At 53.5% G+C, this 24552-nt stretch overlaps 1 long non-coding RNA gene across 1 annotated transcript; it reads right to left on the bottom strand.

Annotated features, from left to right (window-relative positions):
- Nucleotides 1-20564: 20564 nt before the first annotated feature.
- Nucleotides 20565-22057, bottom strand: LOC135292923 (uncharacterized). Its single transcript, XR_010355071.1, has 2 exons — nucleotides 21834-22057; nucleotides 20565-21682 (listed from the first exon to the last, which is right to left on the bottom strand). It is a non-coding gene; the product is annotated as an uncharacterized LOC135292923 (long non-coding RNA).
- Between the last annotated feature and the right edge of the window lie 2495 nt (nucleotides 22058-24552).

Consider the following 24552-nt stretch of genomic DNA (forward strand, 5'->3'; position numbering starts at 1 on the left):
AGGAGTTGTTACGCTGCTTACTGCAGCAGAACCCAAGTGCAGCTGGGGAAGCCCAGACTGGACACTAGGGGAAAGGAATTCCCTCGCCAGTGCAGGGCTGTGGTGCAACACATCTCCCAGAAGGAGCCTGGAGCAGCCCAAGGCTTTGTGTGGGCAGGCAGAGGCAGGCAGGAGGCAGAGCTGTCAGCAAAGGAAGGGGCCAGCCAGGTGGGGCAGCGGGGGATGACGACAGCCTGCAGGGACAGAGGCCAGGGCAGGGACACCGTAGGACAGCCTGGGCTGCACAGGGCACAGGGATGGGCAGCAGCTGCAAGGCCCTGACAGAGCCACCAAAGGCAGCACTTTGGCCATGGCAGACACAAAGAGCAGCAAAGCCCCAGAGGGTGATTAAAGTCCTGGTGCTGTGTCTGTGCTGCTGAGCTGGGCCGGGCTCCTGGCCCAGAGGCAGCTCCTGGCAAGGGCAGCGCTGCAGAGAGACAGCTCTGGCCAGGAGCAGCTCCTGGGCACAGCCCAGCAGGGCTGGGGCACTGCCAGGGCAGCTCAGGGACACCAGCAGGGCACAGACAGAGCTGACAGGGGCTCAGCACTGGCAGGAGCTGGGGGATGTCCCAGAGGGGGCTGTGTCACAGCGGCACCTCTGTGGCTGTGTCATGGAGGCACAGAGCAGCTGTGATGTCAGAAAGGGGGTGTGTGACAGCACAGAGTAGGCTGTGTGAGGTCACAGGTTGGGCTATGACACCACAGAGTTTGTTGTGTGAGGTCATTGAGCAGCTACAGCATCATAGAGGGGATTCTCTGTGACATCACAGAGCAGGCTGTGACATCATGGCATGGCTGTATGACATCATAGAGCAGGCTGTGAGGTCACAGTGTGTGCTGTGACACTACAGAGTGGCAGTATGACATCACAGAGAGGGTTTTGTGACATCACTGAGGGTGTTGTGACATCACAGAACTGTCTGTGACATCATAGAGTAGGGTGTGAGGCCATGGAGCAGAGTCTGCCGTCATGGAGGGTGGCCCTCTGTGACATAAGAGAGTGGGTTGTGACATCACCAGGTGATGGAGCAACATCATAGAGCCAGGTGTGCAATCACAGAACAGACTGTGACATCACAGGGTGACTTTGTGACATCACCAAATCTTCTGTGACATCACAGAGCAGCTTTATGATATCACAGACTGATATCCCAGCACTGGCCCTGTGATACCATGAAGGGGCTTTGTGACATCACAGAGCAGCTGTGTGTGTCATCACTGAGTTGCCAGTGATTTCATAGAGTAGGCTCTGTGACATCATAGGCTGGACATTATAGAATGGATTCTGCCATCACAGGGTATCTGTGTCACATCACAGAGGGGTTGTGACATCATAGAATGGCTGTGTGACATCCAGGATAGGTTGTGTGATATCACAACATTATCTGTGACATCATAATGAGGGCTGTGACATCACAAATGGGCTGTGTGACATCACTGGGGCTTTGTGACATCACAGGGAATGTGTGACATCACAATGGGCCTGTGTGATGTCACAGGGGGCTGTGTGACATCACAGGGGCTGTGTGAGGTCACTGGGGAGGTCACTCTGCCCCAGCCCCCCTCACAGCTCCCCCAGAGCAGTCCAACGCTGCTCGTGCACAGCGGGGTCCCCTGTCCCCCGGGTCCCCCCGCCCCCGGCGCCGCAGCCTCCCCCAGAGGATGTTCCACGAGATCGACCCCAGAGCCTGACACGGGGCCGGGGGGCCGGGGCTGTGGGAGGTGGGAAGGGGGACAGGGACCCCCTGGCAGTGTCCCTGTGTCCCCCAGGGCCAGAGCCTAGGCCAGGGCTCCTTCACCCTGTTATGAACGAGGGCTTGAGAGCACTGAAAAAATCCCTGGGAAAAGATCAGCAACAACCAGATTTAATATTAAGCGACAGCACCACAAAGTTCCTTGGCAAGAGTCACTCTGCTCCTGACTGGACACTTCAGGCACACCGGGGGAACAAAGCAACAACAAAACCAAACCAAATCCAGGTAAATAAAGCAGAAATGAACCAAGAACTGTCCCTGTGAATGTGTGTGTGTGACACAAGGACAGTGAGGGCAAGGATAAAAGGAATATGATCTAAAAGCTGAACAGAGCTCAAACTTAACAGGACCTAACTTATACCTTAACCTTAACTTCTACTGTAAACTTAAGAATTTAGCAAAAGAACAGCACTTAACAGTCTTTAACCTCATTTATAACCTATGACTAAATAATTTAACAGTGGAATAACAATTAACAATAGTCATCTTAGCTAATAAAGTAAACCTAACAAATTAGCAAAAGAGCAACTCTTAGAAGCAATTAACTTAGCTTAGACCTTGTGACTTAACCTCACCTACAGGCCTGACTGACTCAGCTATCCAACCCCTCCGAGAGCAGCATTTCTGCCACATTTCCCCAGCACAGGCACTCCTGTGTGCCCACAGACACAAAGAGTCAGTGCAAGGCACCTGTGACAAATTCCCCTGGGGGCAGGAAATGCTCCCTGTGGATGCTTTGGCATCTCCCCAGCGGGTGAAGGGTTGAGCCTGGAGGAGTGGGGGGATCGGCCCAGGCTCCCTCGTTGTTCAGGATCCCCGAGTGCAGCAAACGGGAGAGTTCCCGGCTGGGAGAGGCCCCACTCAGAGGGAGTCGCTGGCCCAGGAGAGCTCCAAGGGGCTCCTTTTGCAGCGCTGTTTGTAGGGCCCCAAGAGAGGGGCTGCAGTCACAGCAATGATTCATCCTGGCCGCACTTGGCATCAACAGCTTTCTTTGGCAGTGTGAGAACAGGGATGCTGTGCCACTGAGGGAACAAAACCAGTTCCCAGAGCTGCTCCTACAGCAACCAGGAGCTTGTTGGGCACAGCAGTGCCTGGAGCAGACAGTGTTTGTGCTGAGCTGCAGAGGAGCTGAGCCCAGGGGCTGTTGGCCAAGGCCGAGGCCCAAGGAGCATTTCTGAGCTGGCCAGGCGGCCTGAGAAGGGGAGGGGGGAATGCAGCAGCACAGGGCCCATGGAACCAAGGGACCATGGTGACACTGTGGGGCCCTGTGACACCCAGGGACCATAGTGACACTGTGAGACCCTATAGTGCCAAAGGTCCATTGTGACATTTCAAGGCCTCATGGCACAATGGAGAGACCATTAAGAGACTTCACAGCCTCATGGAACCAAGGGGCCATTGTGACACACAATGGAGTCAGGGGATCATGGGGACCATTGTGACACTATGAGGCCCCATGGAATAAGCAAAGCATTGTGACTCTGAGAGGCCTCATGGAACCAGCGAGACCATTGTGACCCTGGGGGTCCCCACAGAACCAAGAGGACCATTGTGATCTTGTGGGGCCTTGTGAAAGCAAGAGGCCTTTGTGACACTGCAGGGCTGCATGGAGCCAAAGGTTCATTGTGACATTGTGGGGCCTGGTGTCATCAGTGGTCCATTGTGACACTGTGGAGCCAAAGGAGACCATTGTGACACTGCAAAACCCCGTGGTCCAAAGGTCCATTGTAACACTGCAGTCTCATGGAATAGAGGAGTCACGTGTCATTGTGGGGCCTGGGGAACCACAGAGACCATTGTGACAGTGCAAGGCCTCATGGAATCACTGGGACCATTGTGACATTCGGGGCCTTCTGCAACCCAGGAGCCATTGTGACATTGTGTGACCCCATTGAACCAAAGCACCATTGTAACACTGCAGGACCCCATGGAATCAAATCACCATTAGGACACTGTGGGGCCCTGTGGAACCAAGGGGACCATGGTGATACTGCAGGGCCTCTTAAAACCACGGCAACACAGAAGAGGTCTGGCTGGTTTAGCCTCCCATGGACTGCCTGACTGGTCCAACTGACCATGGCATGTTGAAGGCCTCTTCTCTTCTGCTGTTGAAACACTGGTGCTCCATACTTTCTTTCATATGGAAAAGATCTGTCCTTCTCCTGCAGGCATCCATGGCCAGAATTGGGATTTCATCTCCAGATTTCCTTACATCCAGAGATTATTCCCATAGGAATATTGCCAGGACAAGACTGGCTGACAACGGTTTCATGAGGGTCACCTCTCATCTGTCCCCAAAACACTGGGGAAGGCTCAGTGCTTTCCTTCTTGTGGAAAGAACTGTCCTTCTACAGGTGCCCATGGCCAAGATTGGGCTTCCACCTTCAAAATTCCCTAAATTCAAAGACTGCTCCCAGACAAAATCTGCCATTCCTGACAAGTCTGGCAGGCATTGGCCTAGTGAGATTCTCACGTGCCCTCCAAACACTGGGGCTCTGCCCTTCCCTTCCTATGGAAAAGAACTTTCCTTTTCCAGGTGCCCATGGTCAGAACTGGGATTCACCTCCAACATTGCCTATTGTGAGAGACTGCAGGAGATTGTTGGCTCAAAACATTTCATGTGTCGGGGAGTCTTGTTTAAACTGTGTTCCCTTGGACAAGGACACGAGGCTTGACTCCATTTTCATCAGAAGGCTGATTTATTATGTTATATATTATACTAAAATACTACATTACAACTATACTAAAAAGAACAGAGAGAAGAAGATCAGAAGGCTACAAAGACAAGAATAGAATAGGAATCAATAACAAAAATCTTGTGACTGCTCACAGCCTTGGCACAGGTGGCTGTGATTGGTCACTGATTGAAAACAATCCACATGGACCAATGGAAGATGCACCTGTGGCATTCCACAGCAGCAGATAGCCATTGTTTACATTTCTTTCCTGAGGCTCTCAGCTCCTCAGGACAGGAAAAATCCTAGCAGAGGCTTTTTCCCTAAATTATCATGGCAACATCTCACCCTTTTAAATTATTAAATTAAATAGAAAAAGAAATGTTTGCAATCTCTTCTACTGGAGCTTTGCAGAAGAGAGAACAACACCTCTTGAGGTTCATCTGTTGCCAATCAAAATCTCAATCATCTGCTGATGTGGAATGGTCAGGGAAATTCTTCACCTGTAGAACATTCAGGGAAATTCTTCACTTATCAAACATCAAATTCTATTATATCACTAAAACAATCTTAAAATATAAAAAATGCAAACCTCATGCAAGGAAAGTTCATTGTTTCGAGTCCAAACAGCTGAGTTTCAGGACAGAGTCCATGGACTGAAGACGTTCCTCTTTGACATCTCTGGAAGTCCCCTTTGGTCCTGAAACAGGCTTGCAGAATCCTGAAACCAAAGAATTGCTAAAGAAAACAAGAATCATGAAAATCCATTGACAGTCATCAAACAATTCAGAGAGAAAATTCTGGAATGCCCTGGCCACAGCCCTTCATTGAACCACTTGGGCTGAGGCTAATTTTTGGCTTTTCAATGCTTTTGAGCTGCTAGCTCTTTCCACTTTTCTTTATTAATTTTCCTTTTTTTTTTTTTTTTTTTTTTTTTTTTAAAGACGAAGAGTAGCAGCAGCAGAGGGTCTCTAGGACCCTTGAGTGGCCCTGGTCCTGGTGGACGGACCAGAGAACCCAGACCTGGCTCACAGAATGGTGGCCCAGGTCCCTGCGGGGAAAGCAAAGTCCCCAAACTGAGCGCTGGACGGGGCGGAGGCCCCGGCCCAGGGAAATGAGCCAAACGGCCCAGAACCAGCCTGTGAGGCGGGCTCTGTGTGCTCAGAACCTGGCAGGACCATGCTGCCAGCGTCCTGAGAGCAGAAATGACCCACTGCTTCCTCCCCCCAGGAGCAGCACCAGTGCACACCGGCAGCTTGGGAAGAGAAGCATTCTCAGGAATTGTCATCCCAGATCTGAGGGTTTCTTGTCCCCAGAGCAAGCGAGCAATGCTTGCTTTGCTCTGTGTCTCTTGCTCCTGCAATGAAAATGCCACTTCTCCTGCATTCTGCCCCTCGGCACCCCCATCCCCACTGGGCTGGGGACCAGAGGCAGATGCCACAGGAGCCAACTCCTCCACGCCGCTGGGGCGCTCGGGGGGAGGCAGGCACCCCAACCCCCAGGGAGAAGCCCCCGACCACACACAAAGTGACCCAGAAACCATACTGATTTTGAACACAGCCAGCCGAATTGCTCCTGCAGTCAGCTGGAGGGCCGTGCCCCCTCCACGGAAGGACAGGCTCTTTGCAGGGTCTGATGCGAATGACGGAGCTTCGGAAACCTGCGGGACAACTGGGGTGGGTGATGCGGGCAGCACGGGCGCTGGTGTCGACTCTTGAGGCGTTTCCGTGGGCTCAGCACCATTCTCGGCATGCTCTTGCACTGCAATTGGGGCGGCAGGGAGCGGCGGGACAGGCGGCGGGCTCGGAGCGGGGTCGGCCCGCGCCGGCGCCGCCTGCACCGTTGCGAATTCAGTTGCCGGCTGGGATGCAGAGGGAGAAGGCACGGAGGCAGCTCCTGCAGCTCCCGGGGACAGCAGCACAGCCGGGGAATCACTGTTGTTGATCGCGTTCCCTGGCAACACGGGCGGATCGGCGGGAGGCGGTTCCGGGTGCCGCGGCGCAGACGCAGTCATCAGAGCCGGCGGAGCCACTCCAAGAGGCTGCGGGGCCGCGGGCGGAGCCGGCTGAGGCGGAGCCGCGGGGTCCGGCGCCTCCCGCGGGGCTGGCTGAGGCGGAGTCGGATCCGCCCCCTCCCGGGGTGAGGGGACCGGAGAGTTCCGCGGCGAAGCGGGCGGGGCCGGCCCGGAAAACGGCGGGCTCGGCTCCCCATCCTCCCCAAGAGAAGGAGCGGGGTGGGGGGAAGGCAGATCTGTTTGCTCCGAAGGAACAGAGAAAAACTTTTGCTCAGCTGTGGGCTGTGCGGGGGGGCTGCAAACCCGCGGTTCGTCTTCTTTGAGAGGCTTCTTTCGTGCTGAAGCTGGCGGGTACGGAGCTCGGCTGCGCCACCGAGCCACGATGTCCCTCACAGCCTTCTCTTTTTTCAAAACACAGAATAAGAGGCCTTGGAACACTAAATATATCATCGGGCGTCTAACACCCTGGTGCTCTGCCCACTCAACAGCAGCCTGCATGAACTCCCAAAGGTCTAAATCGAGGGAGTATGCCACATTTGTAAAAAATCTATGAAATTTTGCCCATCTGAAAGCCTGATAATAACTTTCCTTCCTAAAAATCAAAGTGTGTCCCCATTCGCACCAGAGTTTAATAACTTTCTCCTCTGACGCAGTAAACGGAACCTGAGCTTCCGAAGGTACATTTTTCCAACTTTCCTCCCACCTTTTGCGAATGGCAGGATCTTCAGGAAGGGAAAAAATAACAGTACCTCTAGACAGTGTCTTTGTGGATCCAGCTGTGCAGCTCTGCTGCTCTGCGGTCTCTGGACACAATCTCCAGGAAAGTCCAACAGGTTCTCCTGTTTGCCTTGGCTGAGAACTCTGCCCATCTTCAGGGTCTCGTTTCTTCAGCTCCAGGCTAGATTCCATGGTCACTCTTGGGGTGACCATCAGTTTCACACGTCCAGGGTTCACCAGTTGTTGCTTTGACTTGGACCCCTGGTGCGAGGACACGAGGCTTGACTCCATGTTGATCAGAAGGCTGATTTATTATGATATATATTATACTAAAATGCTACATAACAACTATACTAAAAGAACAGAGAGAAAAGGATCAGAAGGCTACAAAGACAAGAATAGAACAAGAATGAATAACAAAAATCCTGTGACTGCTCACAGCCTTGGCACAGGTGGCTGTGATTGGTCACTGATTGAAAACAATCCACATGGACCAATGAAAGATTCACCTGTGGCACTCCACAGCAGCAGATAGTTATTGTTTACATTTCTTTCCTGAGGCCCTCAGCTCCTCAGGACAGGAAAAATCCTAGCAGAGGCTTTTTCACTAAAAATCCTGGCAACAGTTAGGGAAGGGCCTCCAAGGTGGGGCTGGAGCCCTTGGGCTGTGAGCAGAGGCTGAGGGAGCTGGGCTTGTCCAGCCCAGAGCAGGGAAGGCTGAGGGGCTCCTCATCCCAGCCCAGAGCAGTGCCAGCCAGGAGGTGATGGAGAACACAGAGCCAGGCTCTTCACCAGGGGGCCTGGTGGGAGCATCCTGATACAAGAAACTAATTGTGTTTAGATCTATCACAGAAACACGTTTTTCTGAAATTAATTCTAGTATGGAAATCACTTGTGGATGGTGGACTCATTAGACACTGCTGGGACGTTGCACATAGCTCAGGGAAGAGTGTGATTGTTATTAAATTGTATCCTGTTCAACCATGGTCTGTTGGCCAGGAAGAGAAACATTCTGTGCCTCTGAGTCTCCCCAGTTCCTGACACCCAAAGGACACAAACCTGATGAGTTGTGGTTCCCATTCCAGTGGTGGCATTGCACCTCCCTCCACAGCCAGAGCAGAGCTCCCTTGTCCCAGAAAGTCCCTGGCAACGCAGGGATGAAGGAAAGAGGACAGGCTGTGGGGATCAGGGGCAGGGCACAGCCAGGGATGTGGGGTGGTTGTGAGCCCAGGTCAGGAGTCGGTCCTTGGCCTTGGTGAACCTCATCCCATTGTCCTGGGCCCATGGCTCCACCCTGCCCAGATCCCTCTGCAGAGCTTCCTGCCCTCCAACACAGCCACACTCCCACCCAGCTTGGAGTCACCTGGGAACTGACTGAGGATGCCCTCGATGGCCCCATCCAGATCAGCAGTAAAGAGATTTCACTGACCTGGCCCCAGTCCTGAGCCCTGGGGACACCCCTGGATGAGACGCCATCACACTGCTGCTCTGAGTGACAGAGGGTGGATGAGGGAAATGGTGGGGAGGGTGCAGGGACAAAGTCTGATTGATTGTTAGCCATAAAGGACCTTGATTTTCATCTGTATTTAGACTGTATTATGAAGTGCTGGGGGTCTATGTCAATTGGGGATTGCTGACATCAATCTATAAACAGGAAAAGAAAGGAGGAAAAACCAGTTCTCTTTGCATTGATTTCAATATAGCATATTCACTTTGAATACACTTCTGAAATCTACCTAATAATCTATGAAAGAATTGAAAACTTATATTACTCCCACAGGCTTGTCTTGTTTGCATGTTTTGAACAAATGTTTATGAGCCTTTCTCACTGAATTTCTCAACTGAAAAGCTCAAGAAAGAAAAGGTCTCTGGAGTGGTGAAATTCATCAGCAACCTCCAAGTGGCTGAGGATCCATCTCCATCAGAGCAGCAATGAACAGAAAAGGGCACAGCTTTGTGGTTGCCCCAGCTTTGGGATGGGCCCTGGGCCTGGAGCCGGAGCAGCTCTTGAGGGCCCCAAGGCCGGGGCTTTTGTGCTGCCCTGGGCACATGGGATGGCAGCAGGGGCTGCAGAGCTCTCAGCACCTGAGCCAGAGGGGAGCAGGGCAGCCAGGGAGCCTCCTTTGGCCTTGGCCCAGCACCTTCCGCCATGGCTGGGGCTGAGTCCTGTGTGAGCTGCAGCTGCTGCTGTGCCCTTGGCAGGGGCTGAGGCCGTGGGGCCAGTGGCCAGAGCAGCCTGGCCTGAGCAGAGCTGTGGGGCCAGAGCCGGCTGGGCTGGGCTGGGGAGAGGCCCTTGGTGCTGCCCAGAGCTCAGGGCAGCTGGCAGAGCTTGCAGGGAGCTGGGCTGGGCTCAGAGAGCCTGCCCCAGAAACCATCAGTGTCCATCTCAGCCTGGCTGGGCGTGCAGGGGCAGGACTCAGGCCAGGCCTTGTGGGGCAGGGCCAGCGCCTGTGCAAGGCATTGAAAACAGGCAAGTGCCCCAGAGAGGAGGCTGCTCTGTGCCCTTGGGGGCATGGACAGAGCAGGGAGGGGGCCCAGGACATTTGTCAGTGCCAGCCTCTGTGCCCAGCCCTTGGCAGCCCTGGCTGCTGAGCCCAGCTTTGCCCTGGGCTGAGTTTGGCTGTGGCCCAGCTCCATCCTCCTGCGGGGCTCAGGGCCTGTTCCCGGCCATGGCCAGTCCTGGCCGGCCTCTCTGCTGGCCCAGAGGCCGGCAGAGCCCGGGGCAGGGCTGTCTGTGCAGGCCCACAGGTGCCAGGGGCTGTGCAGGAGCTGGCAGAGGCTGCCCAGCAGGGAGGCCATGGGGCACAGAGCCCCAAGGCTGCTGTGGGCACCACGGCACAGGGGCCGTTCCCAGCCGCAATGCTCCTGGCCTGGGCTGGGCCTGCACAGGGGCTGGGCCACCATGGCTGGGCCAGCACAGGGCCACCAAGGGGCCATGCAGCCGCTGCCGGGGCTGACAGCAAGGCCAGGCACACACAAGCAATTGCTGAACATGGCCTGCGCTGGCCAGGCCTGACTGTGCCACAGGCAGAGCTCAGCTGCCTTTGGGGGCTGCAGGAACAGTCAGGAGCCCAAAGAGCCTCCATGGCTGTGCTGGAGACCAAGGCTGGAGCAGGGAAATGCAGGGCTGATGCGGAATGGGGAGGGCATTGAATTCCAGCACACACCTCAGCTCTCTGATGATCCCAGCACCATGCTGGGCCCTGTTACAGACTGGAGCAGAGCAGATGTTGATGGGACAGGAGCCCTGCGGGGCTGGCAGGGACCTGCAGCTTGCAAGGTGCTCTGCTCTCCCTCAGGTGCTCTCGGAGAGATCCAATCCCAGCTGGGCACCTCAGGGCACAAGTGGCACTGCCTGTTCATGGGCACACAACTGATGGCTGCCTGGAAAGGGGCACAGCTTTTAATACTTGAACATTTAATAATATATAAGCACTTTTTTTTTTTAAATCTGAGTCACTTCAGTATTTTTGAAAAATGTTTTCCCACAAGGAACAGGAATTTCCTGGAGGTGTACTGATGGCAGGACGAGAAATACCGATCTTGTCTTCTACTGCTGTCATCAATATTCTCTCCCTCATCCTTCAGACGTTTCCAGCTCTGCTGTTTAAATGGCCATGTCTAAGGTCATCGCTTCACTAGAGCAGCTGGATCTATGTCCTTTCGATTGCTCCCAGATTTCCTCCTTCAGATGCTTTCTGATCATTCAAGTGCCTCTCAACTGACTGGTTTCATGCTTTGAGCTTCAGGGAGTTGCCCAATCTCTCTGAAGTTAAAATAAATATCATGTTAGTCAACATCTTAATTTCATTTGTATCTATCCTAGAATAACCTGTTCTTATTTCTTTGTCCAAAACTGTTCCTGTACAGAAATCCCTGGGGGGTGGTGGCGATGTCAGATGCTGCTGGATCATCCCAGAGAGCTGAAAGAAGAGCTGTGATCATTATTAAACAGCATCATGTTCAACTCGTGTTTGTTGGCAGAAACCCTTCTGTGCCTCTGAGTGTCACCAGGCCCTGACTCCAAAGGACACAAACCTGATGAGTTGTGGTTCCCACTGCAGTGGCTGCACTTGGACCTTGGCTCTGCACAGGAGAGCTCTTCATCCCCTTTCTCTCTTTTCTTCCCTCTGGGCATGGAGGGAGCTCCTGACTTCAGTGTGTGACTTGTGTGTGCAAAGAGCAAATCTGGGCAGAATCAGGGCAGGGAGGGAATGGGGGGACCTTGGGATTGGTGCTGGGCACAGAAGATGTTTTCCATTGCTCTGAGACTGTCTGCTATGGAAAGTGGACTTAATACCCAGCAGAGGAATGACTTTTGCATTTAATGGAGTTGTGCCTTCTATTGGCTGACAATAAATGAACATCCCTCTGTGTCTCGGGCAGCTCCTTCTCCTAGGAAAGCAGGTGGGAATTGGCACCAAGGAGCTGAAAGCTGCAGGTCCAGTCTGGGCTGGAGGCAGCTCAGATTGGCACAAGGCTGCTCTGAGTGCCAGGGCTTGGATGGGGGAAATGGTGGGGTGGGGGTAGGGACAGAGTCTGATTGATTGTCAGCCATGAAGGGTCTTGATTTTCATATCTATTCAAACTGCATGAGGAGGGACTTGGATTCAGTGTCAATTGGAGATAGCACATATCAATGTATTAACAGGAAAAAAATCCTAAACAGCACCTACAAATTGTTTTCTGACTATCTTTTTAAATAGAATATATTCAGTTTGAACACACTCCTGAAATGCATTTAATTAACCAAAAATTATTGGAACACTTAAATCAAATTATTCCCAGAGCCTTGGCTAATTAATGTGTTCTGAAAGTTAATGAGCCCTGGGACACTGAATTCCTGCACTGAAGAGCTGAAGGCTGAACAAGCCTCTGGAGCAGTGAAATCCAGCAGCAGCCTCCAAGTTGCTGAGGATGTCAGCAGCCCCCACTGAGGCCATCCCTGCCCAGAGACCGTGGGGGAATGGGCAGACAAGGAGAGCGTCCCTGGGGCTGGGCCAGCAGAACTCAGAGGCACCAGCGGCTCCAGCTGGGCAATGGAGTGTGGAATGTGGCTGGGAAAGCCCTGCCTGGGCTGTGCCAAGCACTAAAAACTCTCTCAAGGAGACATTCAAAAGGAATTACAGTTGTTTGTGTACTCTGAGTTGGATGCACGGGAACAATACCAACAAGAGATTCTGAGGAGCTCAAAACAACAAAACATCCTTTACTGACAACTTTAGAAAATCAGAGAAATTTAGTCAAAATGTTTAATGCATCATTCAATCACCAAAAAAACACTTCTCAAAGCAATAACTTGCCCTGTTTGACTTCACAAACTCTAAACCTGTTCAATTTAAAGCTAGTCAGAGTTTGCAAGAGGACAAAAATAGAAGAAGTAGACACAGAAAGAGAGAAAGAAAAATAAGATTTATAGAAGCACAGACAGAGCTACCAACTCCTGGACTCTAGCAGTTCAGATGGAAATGCCAAGAGGAGGTAGGGTCAAGATGTGTGCTTGCCTTGTGGTCAGCCTTCAATACCCCTTGGTCTTGCTGGGCCCTTCCCCAGGTGGGACTTGGTGTCATTTGGTCACTCAGGAGCTGGGCTGGGGCTCCAGAGGTGGCTGTGGAGCATTTCCTGTGCTGTGCCAGGGACTGGCAGACACTGCTGGGCTGGGAGAGAGGCTCTGGGGGGATTGGGGTTCCAGGGCAGGGCAGTGCTCCAGGGCAGGGCAAGGCTGGATCTGCCCATTCCTCCCCGACACATGAAATGTTTCCAGCCAACAATCTCCTGCAGTCTGTCACAGGATGCAATGTTGGAGGTGAAATCCCAGTTCTGGCCATGGGCACCTGGAAAGGAAGGACAGCTCTTTTCCATAGGAAGGAAAGCACAGAGCCCCAGTTTTTGGAAGGCAGGTGAGAGTCTCACTAGGCCAGCCAGACTTGTCAGCAATGGCAGATTTTGTCTGGGAGCAGTCTTTGGATGTAGGGAATTTTGGAGGTGGAAGCCCAATCTCAGCCATGGGTGCCTGGAGAAGCAGGGCAGTTCTTTCCACAAGAAGGAAAGCATGGAGCCTTCCCCAGAGATTTGGGGACTGATGAGAGGTGACCCTCATGAAACCGTTGTCAGCCAGTCTTGTCCTGGCAATATTCCTATGGGAATAATCCCTAGATATAAGGAAATCTGGAGATGAAATCCCAGTTCTGGCCATGGATGCCTGCAGGAGAAGGACAGATCTTTTCCATATGAAAGAAAGTATGGAGCACCAGTGTTTCAACAGCAGAAGAGAAGAGGCCTTCAACATGCCATGGTCAGTTGGACCAGTCAGGCAGTCCATGGGAGGCCAAACCAGCCAGACCTCTTCTGTGTTGCTGTGGTTTTAAGAGGCCCTGCAGTATCACCATGGTCCCCTTGGTTCCACAGGGCCCCACAGTGTCCTAATGGTGATTTGATTCCATGGGGTCCTGCAGTGTTACAATGGTGCTTTGGTTCAATGAGGTCACACAATGTCACAATGGCTCCTGGGTTGCAGAAGGCCCCGAATGCCACAATGGTCCCAACAATTCCATAAGGCCTTGCAGTGTCACTGTGGTCTCTGTGGTTCCCCAGGCCCCACAATGACACGTGACTCCTCTATTCCATGAGACTGCAGTGTTACAATGGACCTTTGGACCACGGGGTTTTGCAGTGTCACAATGGTCTCCTTTGGCTCCACAGTGTCACAATGGACCACTGATGACACCAGGCCCCACAATGTCACAATGAACCTTTGGCTCCATGCAGCCCTGCAGTGTCACAAAGGCCTCTTGCTTTCACAAGGCCCCACAAGATCACAATGGTCCTCTTGGTTCTGTGGGAACCCCCAGGGTCACAATGGTCTCACTGGTTCCATGAGGCCTCTCAGAGTCACAATGCTTTGCTTATTCCATGGGGCCTCATAGTGTCACAATGGTCCCCATGATCCCCTGACTCCATTGTGTGTCACAATGGCCCCTTGGTTCCATGAGGCTGTGAAGGCTCTTAATGGTCTCTCCATTGTGCCATGAGGCCTTGCAATGTCACAATGGACCTTTGGCACTATAGGGCCCCCACAGTGTCACCATGGTCCCTTGGTTCCATGGGCCCTGTGCTGCTGCATTCCCCCCTCCCCTTCTCAGGCCGCCCTGCCAGCTCAGAAATGCTCCTTGGGCCTTGGCCTTGGCCAACAGCCCCTGGGCTCAGCTCCTCTGCAGCTCAGCACAAACACTGTCTGCTCCAGGCACTGCTGCTGCCCAACCAGCTCCTGGTTGCTGTAGGAGCAGCCCTGGGAACTGGTTTTGTTCCCTCAGTGGCACAGCATCCCTGTTCTCACACTGCCAAAGAAAGCTGTTGATGCCAAGTGCGGCCAGGATGAACCATTGCTGTGACTGCAGCCCCACTCTTGGGGCCCTACAAACAGCGCTGCAAAAGGAGCCCCTTGGAGCTCTCCTGGGCCAGCGACTCCCTCTGAGTGGGGCCTCTCCCAGCCGGGAACTCTCCCGTTTGCTGCACTCGGGGATCCTGAACAACGAGGGAGCCTGGGCCGATCCCCCCACTCCTCCAGGCTCAACCCTTCACCCGCTGGGGAGATGCCAAAGCATCCACAGGGAGCATTTGCTGCCCTCAGGGGAATTTCTCACAGGTGCCTTGCACGACTCTTTGTGTCTGTGTGCACACAGGAGTGCCTGTGCTGGGGAAATGTGGCAGAAATGCTGCTCTCTGAGGCGTTGGAGTGCCTTGCATAGCTGAGTCAGTCAGGCCTGTAGGTGAGGTTAAGTCACAAGGTCTAAGCTGAGTGAAATACTGCTAACAGTTGTTCTTTTGCTAAGTTGTTATGCTTAATATAAGTTATTAGCTAAATTAAATATTGTTAAGCGTTATTAATCTCTTATATTGCTGTATCATATGTTATAAATTAGGTTAAACACTGTTAAGTGTTGTTCTTTTGCTAAAATGTACGTTTACGGTAGAAGGAAAGGTTAAGGTGTAAGTTAAGAAATGTTACCTTTGAGCTCTGTTCAGCTTTTAGGCCATATTCCTTTTATCCTTGCCATCACTGTCCTTGTGTCACACACACACATATTTCTTGGTTCATTTCTGGTTTGATTGGCTGGATTTGGTTTGGTTTTGTTGTTGCTTTGTTCCCCCCGTGTGCCTGAAGTGTCCAGTCAGGAGCAGAGTGACTCTTGCCAAGGAACTTTGTGGTGCTGTTGCTTAATATTAAATCTGGTTTTTGCTGATCCCTTGCTGGGGATTTTTTCAGTGCTCTCAAGCCCTCATTCGTGACAGGGTGAAGGAGCCCTGGCCCAGGCTCTGGCCCTGGGGGACACAGGGATGCTGCCGGGGGGTCCCTGTGCCCCTGTCCCACCCCCACAGCCCCAGCCCCCCGTCCCCGTGCCAGGCTCTGGGGTTGATCTCGTGGAACATCCTCTGGGGGAGGCTGAGGCGCCGGGGGCGGGGGACCCGGGGGGACAGGGGACCCCGCTGTGCACGAGCAGCCTTGGACTGCTCTGGGGGAGCTGTGAGGGGGGCTGGGGCAGAGTGACCTCCCCAGTGACCTCACACAGCCCCTGTGATGTCACACAGCCCCTTTGTGATGACACAGCCCTCATTATGATATTACACCTCCTACCCTGGGATGTCACACAGCCATTCCAGGGTCTCACATCCCCTCTGTGATGTCACACAGATACACTGTGCTGGCAGAACCCATTCTATGATGTCACAGCCTATGATGTCACAGAGCCTACTCTATGATGTCACAGGCAACTCAGTGGTGACACATACAACTGCTCTGTGATGTCACAGCCTGCTCTGCGATGTCACAAAGCCCTTTCATGATATCACAGGGCCAGTGCTGGAATATCAGTTTCTGATATCATAAAGCTGCTCTGTGATGTCACAGAAGATTTGGTGATGTCACAAAGTTACCCTGTGATGTCACACCTGGCTCTATGCTGTTGCTCCATCACCCAGTGCTGTCACAACCCACTCTCTGATGTCAGAGGGCCACCCTCCATGATGGCAGACTCTGCTCCATGGCCTCCAATCCCACTCTGTGACATAACAGACAGCTCTGTGATGTCACAAGACCGTCAGTGATGTCACAACACCCTCAGTGATGTCACAAAACCCTCTCTGTGATGTCATACTGCCACTCTGTAATGTCACAGCACACAGTTTGACATCACAGCCTGCTCTATGATGTCATACAGCCATGCCATGATGTCACAGCCTGCTCTGTGATGTCACAGAGAATCCCCTCTATGATGCTGTGGCTGCCCAGTGACCTCACACAACAAACTCTGTGATGTCATAGCCCAATCTGTGATCTCACACAGCCCACTCTGTGCTGTCACACAGCCCCTTGCTGACATCACAGCTGCTCTGTGCCTCCATGAGACAGCCACAGAGGTGCCGCTGTGACACAGCCCCCTCTGGGACATCCCCCAGCCCCTGCCAGTGCTGAGCCCTGTCAGCTCTGCCTGTGCCCTGCTGGTGTCCCTGAGCTGCCCTGGCAGTGCCCCAGCCCTGCTGGGCTGTGCCCAGGAGCTGCTCCTGGCCAGAGCTGTCTCTCTGCAGCGCTGCCCTTGCCAGGAGCTGCCTCTGGGCCAGGAGCCCGGCCCAGCTCAGCAGCACAGACACAGCACCAGGACTTTAATCACCCTCTGGGGCTTTGCTGCTCTTTGTATCAGACTCAGTCCTTCAGAGTGTGCTCAGAGAACTTTTCAGGAACTCAAAAAGAGAGTGAAATACAGACGTTTCTCATACTTTAAACCGATCCTTCTGAGGGACAGGACTGAGAAAGTGTCCCCAAGCTCCACATAAAGCAAAACACTGGAGGCAGTGATGACAGGTGGGGACAAGCAAGGCAAAGGTGTTTCTGATGCTGAGCAATCCTGTGCCTCTGTCCCTGCAGGCTGTCGTCATCCCCCGGCTGCCCCACCTGGCTGGCCCCTTCCTTTGCTGACAGCTCTGCCTCCTGCCTGCCTCTGCCTGCCCACACAAAGCCTTGGGCTGCTCCAGGCTTTTTCTGGGTGATGTGTTGCACCATAGTCCTGCCATGGCAGGGAAATGCTTTTCTCCTGGTGTCCAGTCTGGGCCTCCCCAGCTGCCCTTAGCACAATTATTTCTTCAGGCTCATTCCCACTATGAAGAAAAGCTCCAGCCTCTCTGAAACCACCCTTCACTCCCTCCCGGACTACTCCTGTTCTGTCCTCAGTCTCCACACCACTGAGCCCAGAGTCTGCAGCCTCCTCCTGCTGGTTATGTGATGAGGCCTCCAAACCCCATCTTGGGAGATTTTTGGGTCCTCTCTAAGGTCTGTGAAAATACAAGAATAGTGGTGGAAATTATTTTCACCCAAATCTTGCAATGACAGAACAAGGCTCAATATCTTTCAACTGAATGAGGGTGGATTTACATTTGTTAGAAGGAGGAAACATTTTACAATGATGAGAGTGGCACAAAACTGCAACTGCATTCTTCCACAGAATTGGATTCCCCGTCTCAGGAATTATCCAAAAGCAGGAGCTTTGTGCAACCTGACCCAGTGAAACCCTCTCATCCCCAAGCACAGAATTCCTGTTGTGTGGGTTCTCTGCTGTGCTGGGTGCCCTCACAAAGCTTCTGGCCAGAATGTCTGCTGAGGGCAGCCAGGCTGCTGCAGGGGCAGTGACCTCACAGCCATCACCATGGCAGCCCTGTCCCCTGGGCCTGGCTCTGCCCTTTCCTCTGCCCCTGCCTTGTCTCTGCTGGCATGAAGAGTTTTGTCATTCATATCTTGTCCCCAAGGTGCTGGGGCCAATGGCTTCCCAGGCAGGCTCCTGGAGCAGAAGTGGCTTTTCAGAGCCCAGGCAGAAATGAGCCCTGAGGCAGCAGCTCTGCAGTGCTGGCCACCAGGCCGGGCTGCCAAGGGAGGCTTCTGGCCATGCCCTGCAAGCAGCTGCTGCTGCCAAGGTGCCTTTGGTGCCTCAGGCTCTGCCTGGCACAGCTCCCAGCACGGCACTCTGCCCTTGTGCCCGAGCCCTTCCCTGTGCTGGGGCTGGCCTGGGGCTTTTCCTGCAGCGGGACCTGCCCTGCTCCTGGCACAGGAAAGGCAGTTCCTGCTGGAGCAGGAGGCTCTGCCTGCAGTGGGCTCCAGCAAGGCCCTGTTTGCAAAGCCCCCAGTGGGAAATGAAGGAGGGGGGGTCACGCTGCTTTTGGATGAATAATGCTGAAACCAGCCTGACTGCTCCATTCCAAAGTTACACATCCTCAGAGGGAGTTGAAGCTGTGGCAGAACTGAAAAAATCCCCAAAGAAAGGAACAACCAAGCAACACCACTGAGAGCTTCTGCAGAGCTGCTGAGCTGGCCCAGCCTGGGCACATCTGACTGACAGGGCAGCACTTGAGACGAGAAAAGCTCCGTCCCAAATTTTAATGGCAGCATCTCCTGACATTTCCCTTCTTGGGGGTGTGGAGATTCCTCCCTGCAGTGGGGACACCACTCAAGGTCATTGCTGCAGACTGAGCCAAAGGGATTTGCCCCTGGTCATTGGTCTGGGGGAGTGACATCAATCTCTGCTTAATTACTGGCTTTGTTTTAATACAGTTGCTTTGTAATCACTTCTGAGTGCTCTATATAAGATAATATGTTATAATATGTTACAGCTCTTATATCTTGGAGTAAATATTTCTGATTAAGATAATTTTGTCTCATCATTACCATAAGAGATATTTATATAAATATCTCTGGTTTGCTATCCTTAATCCTGTGGGACAAATTCTATAAAGGTTTAATTCCAGCTTGAAAATTCTTTCCACATGAATGCTTGAAAAGTCTGGGGATGGGACTGGACAGATGCTCCAAGGCTCCTCTCGCAGAAGGAGTTTAGAAAGCCTGGAGGTCCTTGGGGGTGTTTGGGTGTGGGTATGACAGTCTGGTCAAGACAGAGAAAGCTAAATAAGCTTTCCCATGCATTGGTCTGGGAACTGTTAGGGAGCTGGAGAGAAAGAATTGTAAACAAGTGGTTTACTGAAGGGTGTTATCTTAATTAGCCAGTCATGTGAAATGTGTTGTTTAAATGACCAAAGAAGTCCACCTGTAGCAAGCCAAGGTATAAAAGAATAGGCTTGAACAAATGGGTGGCTTTTGGCCCTTAGCCTTCTCATCTGAGTCTGTGTCATCTCTGACTCAACAGTGACATTTGGGGATTTATGTGGGCTATTCTTCACCTTGTGACCCAACAGGAGCTTCTCTAATAAACTTTGCCTGAAGCTGCCACTGTGCCCATGACAGGAACCCCTGTGAGTGTCCAGGACATCCTGGCTCTTTGGCAGCCTGGGGACTCCTGGGGTGTCACCGTGGAGCCCCTGTGACTGCCTGTGACAGATGGGTGCCTTTGCAGCCCAAGGTCCCCTGGGATGTCACCATGGAATCGCTGTGACTGCCTCTGAGCACACAGCACTTTACCATCCCCAGAAACCCCTGGGAGGTGTCCATGGAGCCCTTGTCTCTGCCTGTGACATTCCAGCTCTTGAACAGCCTGGAGTCTCCTGGAATGTCCCCATGGAACCCCTCTGAGGGCCTGTGACTAATCTGATCCTTAGCAGGCAACCATCTCCAGCCCCCAGCTGCTATGGTCAGTTTCCATGGCAACCATCCCCAGCCCCCTGCTGCTATGGTCAGTTTCCATGGCAACCATCCCCAGCCCCCTGTTGCTATGGTCAGTTTCCATGGCAACCATCCCCAGCCCCCTGTTGCCATGCTCAGTCCCTTGGCAGCTCCATGCACACCCCAGGCCAGGGGTGGGTGCCATGGACACCAGCTCAGGCCTGCAGCCAGAGCCCGTTGCCATGGCAACCATTGGCAGCCCCATCCCCAGGGTCACGGGATCCCAGATCCACAGAATTGGCTGAGCTGGGAGGGACCCATCAGGATCCTGGAGTCCAACTCCTGGCCCTGCACAGGACACCCCAACAATGCCAGCCTGGGCCTGGCAGCGCTGTCCAAACGCTGCTGGACCTCAGAGAGCCCTGGAGCTGGGAGCCTTCCCTGGGGAGCCTGGGCAGTGCCCCAGCAGCCTCTGGGCAAAAACCTTTTCCTGAGATCCAGCCTGAGCCTGCCCCGACTCAGCTGCAGCCATTCCCACCAGTCCTGTCCCTGGGCACCAGAGGGAAGAGGTTCCCACAGCCCCAGCCAGGGACCCGCTCCCAAGGCTGTTGCCATGGCCAGCAGGGCTGGGACCAGCTGGGATACTCGGTTTCCACGGGCCGGGTTCAGAAATGGGATTCCCCAATTTCCTGCTCCCGCTAACACCGCGCTGCTGCTCGCTGCCCTCCCGCCTCCCATGGAAAGAACAAAAGGCAAAGATCCCAGGCTGGGATAAGAACAATTTACTGGGAACAGCAATGAGATAAGGAATAAACAGGAACAAAAGCAATATTGATAACAGAAGGGATAAGAAAAACTATTTACAGGGAAAACTACAACATCACCACTGAGTGGCTCTTCCTGGCCACGTATTTCCTCCTGCCTGGAAAGGACACCTTTCTCCTCAGGGAGAGAGAGAGAGTCCCTTTCCTGCCCCTGGCAATGACCTGAGGTGGGAGTGAATGTAATGACATGGCTCTGGCCAGACCCTCTTGTTCTTCAATCCTACATCAGGTCACTAGCAGGGGCAGGAAAAGTGGCAAGTGTCTTCCCACCATGGATCACAGGGAACATGGATCAGCAGGTCTCTTCCCAATGCGGGTTCTCCAATGGGGGATGAAGCTGGAGCAGCACACGAGGCTCTTCCCACACTCAGGGCACTTGCAGGACTTCCCTTACTGGTGACTCTGTTGGTGTTTGGTCAAGTTAGAGCTGTGGGTAAAGCTCTTCCCACACTGGGGACACTCGTAGAGCCTCTCCCCGCTGTGGATGCACCGGTGCCTGGCGAAGTTTGAGTTGCAGTTGAAGCCCTTCCTGCAGTCTGGGCAGCGGAAGGGCCTCTCCTCTGTGTGAATCCATTGATGCTGGAGGAGACTGGAGCTGGTCTGAAACCTCTTTTGACACTCGGGACAGTCATAGGGCCTCTCCCCGGTATGGATGCGTTAGTGAGTGATGAGCTCAGAGCTGCACCTGAAGCCTTTCCCACACTGCCCACACTTGTAGGGCCGTTCCCCAGTGTGGGTTCTCTGGTGCACGATCAGGCTGGTGATCCACCAGAAGCTCTTCCTACACTCCAAGCACCTGTGAGGCTTCTCCCCATCAGGAACCTGCTCATGGACCACCAGCTCCAAGCTCTGGCTGAAGCTCTGTCCACCTTCCTGGCACAGGGTGGATCTTTACTCCTCAGAGCAACCTGGGCTGTGTTTGCAGCCCCTCCTCGTGCGGCATCTCCAGGGCTTTTCCTCCCCGTTGGGTTCCTGCGCTGTGGAGCCGCTCAAAACGGCCTCTGCCACGAGGTTCTGCCGCGGGGATTTGTCCTCCCTGCTCTCCATGCTCAGCTCCTGCTCTGGGGGAGGAAGGACAAGGACAGGATGGCATTTGCCACCGGCCACAGGCAAGGGCAAGGAGATGCCCCCAGGCTGTCCTGCAGCCAGGGCTGTGCTGGGCTGGGAGATGGAGCAGGAGAGAGGGGAAAGGGGCACTGACTTCCTCCTCACCTGCTTGCATGTTCTGGGGCATTTTCCTCACAGCCTCAATGGGGGTTGGCAATGGAAATCCTGGTTTGAGGAAAACAAAGGATGAGCACATTGACTCTGAAGGTCCCTCTGCCCAAGTGCATCTCTACAAGTCACCGGCCATTGGGGCTCCAGAAAAACCTCCCAAACGCCACGAGTCAGCCTGGAAAAAGCCTCCCAGGAGTTCCCCACCCCTGCTCCCTCCCCTCTGCTGTTCAGGGTTCCCCCTGTCCCAGCTGCTGGGGTCACGCTGGCATTGGGGTCCCCCTTCTCCTCAGTGCCCGCCCTCCCCAGCCTGCTGGCAGTCCCAGCAATCCCAAAAGCTGCCCCCTCTATTGCTCCCCATTCAGGGATGCCTGGGCTTTTTGGGCTCCCTTCTGGGCTCCCTTCTCCCCTCATGCTCTGCTCCGGGCTGCAGGGGCTCCAAGGAGTCCCCCCTGCCCCTCTCCAGCCTCTGCAGGCTCCCGCCCATGGCGGCGCTCCCCCCTCTCTGGGCTCCCCACTTTGGGCTCCTGGGGGACACAGGGCTCTGCTCCTCCAGGCTGCCTCTGCCGCCAGCCGCCACCGCCACCCCCCGATGTCCCCCCGAGGGGCCTTTTCCGCTCAGCCTCGCACTTCTTCATTCTCCAAACATCCCCCCAAAAAACCCAACTGGGAGGAGCTGCGAGTGGCTGGGAGCATGCTGGTGGTTACTGGAAAAATCTGCGCTTATACTGGGATCAGCTAGGATCACACTGGAGGTGACTGGGATCATCCTGGCAGTGAGTGCCACTGCACTGAGGCTGACTGGGAGTGCTTGGCAGCAAATGGGATCATACTGGGGAATAATGGGAGGGACTGGCAACATGCTGGAGGGAACTGGCATACACTGGGAGATACTGGGAGTGACTGGAACCAAATGGGAGGGTGAAAGAGAGCAACTGGAACCATGTGGAGCACAACTGGTTCATACTGGCAGGGACTGGGAGCACACTGGGCTCATCTCTGGATCATACTGGGAGGGACTGGAACAATACTGGGAGAATCTGAGAGCGACTGGGAACACACCCTGCACATCATCCCCCATACTGGGCCTGACTGGGAGCAACTGGGATTATACTGGGACCACACTGGGAGGGCTGGCATGTGATAGGGATCCAACTGGAGCTTACTGGGATCATATTGGGATTGAAAGGGAGCGACTGGGATCACACTTTGGCCTACTGGGAGCACCTGAGAGAAACTGGGATCATGCTGCAAGCAAACTGGAGGAACTGGGCAGGACTGGATGCATGCTGGAGGCAGCTGGGATGTTCTGGGCATGACTGGGGGATCACACTGGGAGAACTGACACCTTCCTGGGGCACTGGCAGCGCCTGGAAATGACTGCAGACATGCTGGGACAAGGTGGGAAATGTTGGGGGGTTGTGTGGATTTTGGGGGGTTTGGATTTTGGGGGTTTTATTGGCGCTTTGGGGGAGTGTTGTTCTGGGGGTGTTTGGGGGTTTATTGATTTTTTTTTTTTTTGTATTTTGGAAGGTTTTCCTGGGATTTTCCTGGTTTTTTGGGATTCTCATAAATTCTGAGAGTTTTTATAGGATTTCTAGGAGATTTTGAGGCATTTCACTGGAATTGTGGGGGCTTTTAGTGGGATTCATTGGGGATTTGGTTTTTTTCAGAATTTTCCTGGGATTTTTGGGGTTTTGTGGGGTTTTTTTGGGTGTTGCCAGGATTTCTTTGGTCTTGGGGGGGGATTTTATGGGATTTTTATTATTTAGGGGACATTTTTGGGGGGATTTGCGAGGTTTCATCGGGATTTTGGGGGTTCTTGAGATTTCAAAATATTCTGTGGGGTTTTATTGGGATTCTAGGATGTTCTAATGGGATTTTGTGAGATTTAATTTGGATTTCATGAGTTTTATTGGGACTTTTGGGGCTTTTAAGGAGATTTTGATGCCTCTCAGCCCTTCCGCAAACCCTGGGACAACCCCAAAGGTTCCAGACGCCCAAATCCCCCACAAATTCCACTAAAAATCCCAAAATTTCCAAGAAATTACAATAGGATCCTCCAAAACCCCGGAGAATCCCACAAAATCCCAGTGAAACACATCAAAACTCAAAAACCTCCCCAAAATTTCGCTAAACCCACTCAAAAACCAACCCCCCAAGCCCCAATAAAATCTCCCAAAATCCAAAACTCCCCAATTCCATAAAACCCCCAAAATCCCATAACCCCCCAAAACCCAATAATTCTCTCCAAAACCTCTATAATTCCCCCTGAACTTCCATCAAATACCCAATAAAGCCCTAAAGAAGCCCCAAGATAATCCCCCAAAACCCTCCTAAAATTCGTCAAAATTGCCCCAAAATCACAAAAATGCCCCCCCAAATCCCCCCAGACTCTCTGGGGCCGTCCTGGGTCAGGGGCACCGGCCGGTGGAACAGGAGCCACCTCAGGGGCCCTCGGAGCTCTGTGGGGAGGGGGCACCATGGGAGACCCCCAAAAACGGGAGGGGGGGGTGGAACCCCTGTTGTGCCCCCTCGCCCCGAAACCCCCAGACCCCGGTTCAGGCGGGGCCTGGGACCCCCCGGGACCCCCAAATCTCCCCCGGACCCCTCCAGGAGCCCCAAACCCCCCCAAGGTTGGCCCAGGATCACCCTGGACCCCCAAAACCTTCCCGGGACCCTCAGACCCCCCAGTTCTCCACAAAATTTACCCCAG

The sequence above is a fragment of the Passer domesticus genome, unplaced genomic scaffold (genome assembly GCF_036417665.1).
Source record: "Passer domesticus isolate bPasDom1 unplaced genomic scaffold, bPasDom1.hap1 HAP1_SCAFFOLD_58, whole genome shotgun sequence".
NCBI classification, from domain to species: Eukaryota; Metazoa; Chordata; class Aves; order Passeriformes; family Passeridae; genus Passer; species Passer domesticus.